The sequence below is a fragment of the Oncorhynchus nerka genome, linkage group LG7 (assembly GCF_034236695.1).
Source record: "Oncorhynchus nerka isolate Pitt River linkage group LG7, Oner_Uvic_2.0, whole genome shotgun sequence".
Classification (NCBI taxonomy): Eukaryota; Metazoa; Chordata; class Actinopteri; order Salmoniformes; family Salmonidae; genus Oncorhynchus; species Oncorhynchus nerka.
This window is the reverse complement of record NC_088402.1, coordinates 13,601,322-13,610,726: the sequence shown is the minus strand read 5'-3', so window position 1 is coordinate 13,610,726 and position 9,405 is coordinate 13,601,322. Positions and strand designations below refer to the sequence as shown.

General features: G+C 41.4%; 1 protein-coding gene across 2 annotated transcripts in view; it reads left to right on the top strand.

The window, feature by feature from the left end:
• Positions 1–2,274: 2,274 nt before the first annotated feature.
• Positions 2,275–9,405, top strand: part of LOC115119807 (hyccin-like) — a 51,057-nt gene continuing 43,926 nt past the window's right edge. For both annotated transcript variants that reach the window (XM_065020238.1, XM_065020239.1), the window contains exon 1: positions 2,275–2,445. The gene's annotated coding sequence lies outside the window, so the exon portion shown is untranslated. The remainder of the gene's footprint in view (positions 2,446–9,405) is intronic.

Below are 9,405 nucleotides of genomic sequence, written 5' to 3'. Positions count from 1 at the left end.
AGATCTTTGTGGGCTATACTCAGCCTTGTCTCAGGATGGTAAGTTGGTGGTTGAAGATAGTGGTGTGGGGGCTGTGCTTTGGCAAAGTGGGTGGGGTTATATCCTTCCTGTTTGGCCCTGTCCGTGGGTGTCCTCGGATGGGGCCACAGTGTCTCCTGACCCCTCCTGTCTCAGCCTCCAGTATTTATGCTGCAGTAGTTTATGTGTCAGGGGGCTAGGGTCAGTTTGTTATATCTGGAGTACTTCTCCTGTCCTATTCGGTGTCCTGTGTGAATCTAAGTGTGCGTTCTCTAATTCTCTCCTTCTCTCTTTCTTTCTCTCTCTCGGAGGACCTGAGCCCTAGGACCATGCCCCAGGACTACCTGACATGATGACTCCTTGCTGTCCCCAGTCCACCTGGCCGTGCTGCTGCTCCAGTTTCAACTGTTCTGCCTTATTATTATTCGACCATGCTGGTCATTTATGAACATTTGAACATCTTGGCCATGTTCTGTTATAATCTCCACCCGGCACAGCCAGAAGAGGACAGGCCACCCCGCATAGCCTGGTTCCTCTCTAGGTTTCTTCCTAGGTTTTGGCCTTTCTAGGGAGTTTTTCTTAGCCACCGTGCTTCTACACCTGCATTGCTTGCTGTTTGGGGTTGTAGGCTGGGTTTCTGTACAGCACTTTGAGATATCAGCTGATGTACGAAGGGCTATATAAATAAATTTGATTTGATTTGATTTTGATTTGAGATATTGTTTAAGTATTGTATTGTGAGTATGTCTATAAACTCGTTAGAGAAATTAGCTGATATATCCTGATTTTTTTCTGGACAGGAATTCCTATTCTAAATCCTAATCTAATCAAAATAATGTTGATTAAACCGCTGTCAATATTAGAGATCATGTTAGGGTTTCTTCTGTGTTAATACTGTATGTTATTGTGTTTTATAACACATTAAAACAGCACTCTGTTGGTAGTGTCTTAAGATTTGTATGAACATGTTTGAGTGACATAGTGGAGCATTAGAACATGGTACACTGCACATCTAAACCACTTACCACACAGAGACTCCTTATTGGTACTGACAGGATCCCGCAGCAGGACAGCGAGATGTAGGGAGGGAGGGACTGTGTGTGTGGGAGGGGGAGGGGGGTGTAAGGGTGGGAGAGAGATGTGTGTGGGGGGGGTATAAGGGTGGGAGAGAGATGTGTGTGTGTGTGTGCGTGGGGTGGGGGGTTAAGGGTGGGAGAGAGATGTGTGTGGGGGGGTGTAAGGGTGGGAGAGAGATGTGTGTGTGTGCGTGGGGGGGGTTAAGGGTGGGAGAGAGATGTGTGTGGGGGGGTGTAAGGGTGGGAGAGAGATGTGTGTGTGTGTGCGTGGGGGGTTAAGGGTGGGAGAGAGGTGTGTGTGTGTGTGTGTGTGTGTGCGTGCGTGGGGGGTTTAGGGTGGGAGAGAGATGTGTGTGTGTGTGCGTGGGGGGGTTAAGGGTGGGAGAGAGGTGTGTGTGTGTGGGGGGGGGGATGGGGGGGGTTAAGGGTGGGAGAGAGAGAGATGTGTGTGTCATTGAGAGAGAAAAAGGGAGATGAGAAGTTGGAGGAAAAGCTTTGCTACTGACATGTTGCACTCACTGTAGTGTGGACTAGGACAAGCCAGTCCATGTGTCTGGTCAATCATTTACATCATGTATTAGTTAAAATATTACTGCAATTATCTGAAGGTGTTTTTTTTTTTGCATCGATAACCATTGCAGGACCATTAGCTATGCACATGTTACACTGCACCTCATAAACTACTGGCAGATGGAGGCTTGTCTATGAATGTACCAAATTATCATTATATACTTCCAGAGTTCCTTTTTACATCAACCTGGTATAATTATTATTAAAACCATTATATTTGTCTGGTTAATAACAATTATATAATGTTAGTCAATAGGCCTTGCAGTGATAACCATGTAGATACAATTTATAATACAGCATATTATAAATACATACCCTTTAAAGAGTTGACAACATTGTATATTTTCCCTTTTAAAATCACATATAAAGATGAATTTCAATGTTACAAATACAAGATATTATATAAAACACAATGGTTCATACATGACCAGTGTCTCTTCCTCTTCCCGTGGTCTGCCCTGACTGTCAGAGATGACAGCGACAATCCCCCGTATTTGCGGAAATTATAAAGTCCCGCCCCTATACCCAATTGCATTGGTCGCTATTTCTGGAGGCGTGGGGGTTACATTTTATACTGTTTGACCATTTGCTCACATGCCTGTCATTCCGAATTAATCCTCGGATTCAAGCTAGTAGGAAATGCGGTCGTAAATGAAGATGGAGGTGTATGTTGATAAATGATTTAGATAGTGGATTTATGAAGTAATTGATAGCTACCCATATGCTTGGACGGAACAATAGTGGACTTGGAGACAAAAGGAAATCTCGAGATAGCATGATAGTAAGTCATTAATACATTTTTCCAGCTAGCTCGTCTTCTTGGAGAGGCCATTCTGACTGTATGCACATTTTCAGTTTTAAATCTGACTTGATTTGGCGAATGATTCTGCTCTGAGGAAACAAATATAGCTAGCTAAAGTAGTTAATGCTGCCAGCGACCTCACACAAAGTAGCTTTTAATAACTGTTAGGTAAAATAGCTATCTACAATAGGAAGCAGCTAGCAGATTGCTGTAGAGCCCACTGGAGAAGCTTTGAGAACTAGGAATATTGCCAAGTACTGTTCGCATCTACTGTAGCTAACTAACTAACGTTGAGTCAATTGTGTCAGGCGTGAGTTAAAAATCATTAATTAGTAGCTGGTTTCGTGATTTAGGTTGGCAAGATAACTACGATCGCTGGTTAGATGGTAAACTAGTTCCTAGTTAGCTAACTGTACTGTCATTGGCAAGCCCAGGTGGCTTCCGTAATCAGACCGCTGTCAAAAAAAGTTTGTCCCTCAGCTAGCAAGTCATTTATACCCTAGTCTTATTTCCAGCAGTACCCGTTTCAGTCTGGTTTAGTCTCCATACGATGTAGTTAATCAATTGATTATGATTTGTATTGTAGTGACGGTCAACTAGCTACTGCTTAGTGTTTATGCCGGTAGATATTGTGGCTATACACTGATCAATAATCTTGTAACATCGATCTGCGGTGGATACAGACTCACCAGGGTGGGAATCATTAGTGGAACTTTCCAACAGGAATCTGTTCCAAAAACTTCGTAAATAACAAGGACGCCAACAAACAACTTATACAAAGTAGCACGATCAATTCACCCTGTAAACTAGCTGCCGAATAGGCATCAACTCACCACGCAGATTATTCTTAATGTTTGTCCATAGGCAACCAGAGTGAGGACAGACTTTTTTCGGAATAAACGTGGTGAGTGAAAATTTAATGAAGTAGCCCACTCCATATCCGGTATCTTATTCTGCCGAACAGATTCTTGTTGGAAAGTTCCACAAATTATACCCACCCGACTCACGACTGTAGAGACAGACGCACACAGAGAGTCCCTCTGCTATAGAGCAGTTCCACAGTGATGGATTTACACTTTGATTCAGATTCTTCACTTTCAAATGTATGCCAAACAAAAAACATTTGATTTCAAAGTTTAACAAACCATGCACAAGGAGTACTTTGAATAATCTACACAGACATTTTGGAAGAATTGTGCTGAAACACATTTTTGTAAAATTCCCTCCTGTCAGGGCCCATATCCGTGCAGAAATCTCCCTCGGTTTTTATGCGACTCTGCACCAAATTAAGATTCAAAGATGTCTGCAGAAAGAACATGGTGTCGGCTATGACAATGACACTTGAGTTTTGAGAAAAAAAATATGGTTATTGAATTACATTAAGTGAAGTGGATTTACATCTGGCAAAGGAATAAGATCATGTGACCCTTATCTGTACTACACAGAAATATATAATTATGGATGTGAATTATGGTAATGAATTTCACTGTGTTGTATCTTCAGTAGGTACACAGGTAGAAATATCCAATATCTGTCTTTGCATATTTGGGTATTCTACACTTTGGCTATTATTATAATGAGCTCCTCCCCCAAATAACACCGTGGCAAAGACAGTACAGTACTGCTTCTCCAATACAAATCCCAGATCACAAATGTAGGCGATGCCATGGCGATGTTGGCTAGCTAAACTCATGCGTAGAATCACGTCATCGGCCCTAACATCGGCCCTAACGGTCGTCTTGCGCTGGACTGCGCATGTGCAGGCCATCAAATCAAAGGCACTCCTTTAAATATAAAGTTGTTTTTGACAACAACAAAAAAGTCAGTTTGTCACTCACGAGGTAGGAGTAATAATAAGTTCAGCTACTTGAGACATTGGCTGGAATCTAGGTTGTGGCTTTAGATTTTTGAGAAAATGAACAATAAGGAACAGTGTTTCACTTCTCATTGACTTCTCCCAGTCCAAACCCCGGCCCGGTCTGCTTCACAAGTGTTCCTGGAAGTCTCGCGATGTTGCACCTCTGGGTTTAGAAACTGTGTGACCACGGTCTGTACCAGACCAAATTTGAACCAATCACAGTACAGTACATACAGTGAAGTTGATATGTTCAGTACAATACACTACATTATACTCTACTGCACCAGGGGTCTCATTAATCCAGAATTCTGTGTTTTTAATGCAGAAATATGTCATTTTTAGAGACGTGTAAGAAATGTGTTTTCTATGAAGGAAAGCTATAGTTGCACATCCCTGATCAGTCTATTGATGAAACACTGACTTTCAATACGAAACACGGATGACGAGTTCTAAACGCAAATTTGATGATGGTCTGCGACCTCTACTGTACTGACCTCTACTGTACTGAACTCTACTGTACTGAACTCTACTGTACTGATCTCTACTGTACTGACCTCTACTGTACTGAACTCTACTGTACTGAACTCTACTGTACTGAACTCTACTGTACTGATCTCTACTGTACTGAACTCTACTGTACTGAACTCTACTGTACTGACCTGTACTGAACTCTACTGTACTGAACTCTACTGTACTGACCTCTACTGTACTGATCTCTACTGTACTGATCTCTATTGAACTCTACTGTACTGAACTCTACTGTACTGTACTGAACTCTACTGTACTGTACTGAACTCTACTGTACTGAACTCTACTATACTGAACTCTACTGTACTGAACTCTACTGTACTGTACTGACCTCTACTGTACTGACCTCTACTGTTCTGACCTCTACTGAACTCTACTGTACTGAACTCTACTGTACTGAACTCTACTATACTGAACTCTACTATACTGAACTGTACTGAACTCTACTATACTGAACTCTCTTGTACTGAACTCTCTTGTACTGACGTCTACTGTACTGACCTCTACTGTTCTGACCTCTACTGAACTCTACTGTACTGAACTCTACTGTACTGAACTCTACTGTACTGAACTCTACTATACTGAACTGTACTGAACTCTACTATACTGAACTCTACTGTACTGAACTCTCTTGTACTGACGTCTACTGTACTGAACTCTACTATACTGAACTGTACTGAACTCTACTATACTGAACTCTACTGTACTGAACTCTCCTGTACTGACCTCTACTGTACTGACCTCTACTGTACTGACCTCTACTGTACTGACCTGTACTGACCTCTACTGTACTGATCTCTACTGTACTGACCTCTACTGTACTGACCTCTACTGTACTGAACTCTCCTGTACTGACCTCTCCTGTACTGACCTCTACTGTACTGACCTGTACTGACCTCTACTGTACTGAACTGTACTGACCTCTACTGTACTGATCTCTACTGACCTCTACTGTACTGATCTCTACTGTACTGATCTCCACTGTACTGATCTCTACTGTACTGACCTCTACTGTACTGACCTGTACTGACCTCTACTGTACTGACCTCTACTGTACTGACCTCTACTGTACTGATCTCTACTGTACTGATCTCTACTGTACTGACCTCTACTGTACTGACCTCTACTGTACTGATCTCTACTGTACTGACCTCTACTGTACTGACCTGTACTGAACTCTCCTGTACTGACCTCTACTGTACTGATCTCTACTGTACTGACCTCTACTGTACTGACCTGTACTGAACTCTACTGTACTGACCTCTACTGTACTGATCTCTACTGTACTGACCTCTACTGTACTGACCTCTACTGTACTGAACTCTACTGTACTGACCTCTACTGTACTGTACTGAACTCTACTGTACTGACCTCTACTGTACTGATCTCTACTGTACTGAACTGACCTCTACTGTACTGACCTCTACTGTACTGACCTCTACTGTACTGAACTCTACTGTAATTACTGCGTTGTCTGAACTTGTGAAACAGACTTCTATCATTGGTTCAGGTTTAGTCTGGCCAGAGCAGACTGACCAAATTTCAACTACATTCAAAACGTTCCTGGACGTCCTGTTTTGTCGGTGCTCAGTGGCTGAAGATGCCTGTTACAGTAAATGGGGAGAGTTGTGAGCTGAACATAACTGTATGCCAGTGGAAGGGGGGACAGTAGAAGGTGATACAACTGGTTTGTAACTACTACAATTTCCCATTGTAGCCAATTCAATTGCAGTAAGCTAATTAATAGTTTTAATCCCTTAATAATTCATAAACTTCATATCAGCAAAATAAAAAATAAAACTAATTGTTACCTTCACTTGTTACTTCTGTGATCTTTCATTATCCTCCCTCCACATGAGGGAGAGACGTTAGAAAATATATTCAAGGTATGTGGGTTTTTTGGTAACGGAATTACAAGGCAATGTTTCTTAAACTTAGAGAAAGCAGAACCATTTTATCAAAAATGTAATATGTGTTGATAGTAGTTGGCAGGGGACTTTGGGCTCCCTAGTGGCGCAGCCAGTGTTGGAGGTGTCACTACAGACCCTGGTTCGATTCTGGGCTTTATCACAACCGGCCTGTGATTGGGTGTCCCATATTTTATTTATTCATTTATTTTGCTCCTTTGCAACCCATTATTTTTTATTTCTACTTTGCACATTCTTCCACTGCAAATCTACCATTCCAGTGTTTTACTTGCTATATTGTATTTACTTCGCCACCATGGCCTTTTTTTGTTGCCTTTACCTCCCTTATCTCACCTCATTTGCTCACATTGTATATAGACCTGTTTATACTGTATTATTGACTGTATGTTTGTTTTACTCCATGTGTAACTCTGTGTCGTTATATGTGTCGAACTGCTTTGCTTTATCTTGGCCAGGTCACAATTGTAAATGAGAACTTGTTCTCAACTAGCCTACCTGGTTAAATAAAGGTGTTCTCAACTAGCCTACCTGGTTAAATAAAGGTGTTCTCAACTTGCCTACCTGGTTAAATAAAGGTGTTCTCAACTTGCCTACCTGGTTAAATAAAGGTGTTCTCAACTTGCCTACCTGGTTAAATAAAGGTGTTCTCAACTTGCCTACCTGGTTAAATAAAGGGGAAATAAATCAAATAAATAGGGCGACGCACAATTGGCCGTATTCAGGGTTTGGCCGGGGTACGCCGTCATTGTAAATGAGAATTTGTTCTTAAGTGTCTTAACTGACTTGCCTAGTTAATTAAAAATTAAAAATCTACATTGTGTTGATGTATTTCTAACACAGTAAGACTTGTTCTAGTAGATGTTGTCGAAGACCCCCTTTCTATCTGTTTGACCAGAAATCAAAGCCTTATTCTTAGGAAAATGTATATATGCCTTAATTCCTCTCAAATATAGACTCTCTTAGCTTTCATTTGACACCCGCTCATGGCTACTGATAGGAGAGAGCTTAGCCTAACAGCAGTATGAGGAGAGAGCTCTCAGTAAATCTGATCAGAGCTAAGCCTATACTGTGGTTCCTCAATTAAAAGTTTACTTTATTCTGTGGTGCATTATGGTATAGTACGGTATTGCCTTTATGCAGTGGTGCATTATGGTATAGTACGGTATTGACTTTATGCAGTGGTGCATTATGGTATAGTACGGTATTGCCTTTATGCAGTGGTACATTATGGTATAGTACGGTATTGAATTTATGCAGTGGTGCATTATGGTATAGTACGGTATTGACTTTATGCAGTGGTGCATTATGGTATAGTACTGTATTGCCTTTATGCAGTGGTGCATTATGGTATAGTACGGTATTGACTTTATGCAGTGGTACATTATGGTATAGTACGGTATTGACTTTATGCAGTGGTGCATTATGGTTTAGTACGGTATTGACTTTATGCAGTGGTACATTATGGTATAGTACTGTATTGACTTTATGCAGTGGTGCATTATGGTATAGTACGGTATTGCCTTTATGCAGTGGTGCACTATGGTATAGTACGGTATTGCCTTTATGCAGTGGTGCATTATGGTATAGTATGGTATTGACTTTATGCAGTGGTGCATTATGGTATAGTACGGTATTGACTTTATGCAGTGGTACATTATGGTATAGTACTGTATTGCCTTTATGCAGTGGTGCATTATGGTATAGTACGGTATTGCCTTTATGCAGTGGTGCATTATGGTATAGTACGGTATTGCCTTTATGCAGTGGTGCATTATGGTATAGTACGGTATTGACTTTATGCAGTGGTACATTATGGTATAGTACGGTATTGCCTTTATGCAGTGGTGCATTATGGTATAGTACGGTATTGACTTTATGCAGTGGTGCATTATGGTATAGTACGGTATTGACTTTATGCAGTGGTGCACTATGGTATAGTACGGTATTGACTTTATGCAGTAGTGCATTATGGTATAGTACGGTATTGCCTTTATGCAGTGGTGCATTATGGTATAGTACGGTATTGACTTTATGCAGTGGTGCATTATGGTATAGTACGGTATTGACTTTATGCAGTGGTACATTATGGTATAGTACAGTATATTACGTCACAGCAAGTGGGAGTTAGATCGCTGATTATTCTTTTGGGTTCGGTGTAAAGCGTTGGTACCCAGGCGCTATTGCGTCTCTCCTCACTGAATGAATGAGGTGAATTGATGAATAAGTGATGGAAACCAGATAGGAACTGATAAATGTGCACGACTTCACCATTTTGAAATTGAATGAACTGAATAATGATGAGGATAAAGAAGAAGAAGAGGGTGATTTTTGAATTTAGAACAATAGTGTAAAAATAGCAGGAAACGGATGTCCGTGCCTGGTCAGCTGGCTTCTCTTCTCAGACACCACTAATCCAGCTGTAGGTGAAGCTTTATCTTTAGGAACCAGGAACCACACCGTTACCGGGTCAACAGTAGGCTGTTTACTTGCCTCCCAAGGGGAGTGTGGCCTCTTTGAAGCGATGGAGGAAAATCAACAAGATACCCAAGTATTCTTTCACAATAGCTGGCCTTATGGTATCTGCAGTTTTGCACTGGGAAATGTCCCACTCTGTGGTGAATAGCA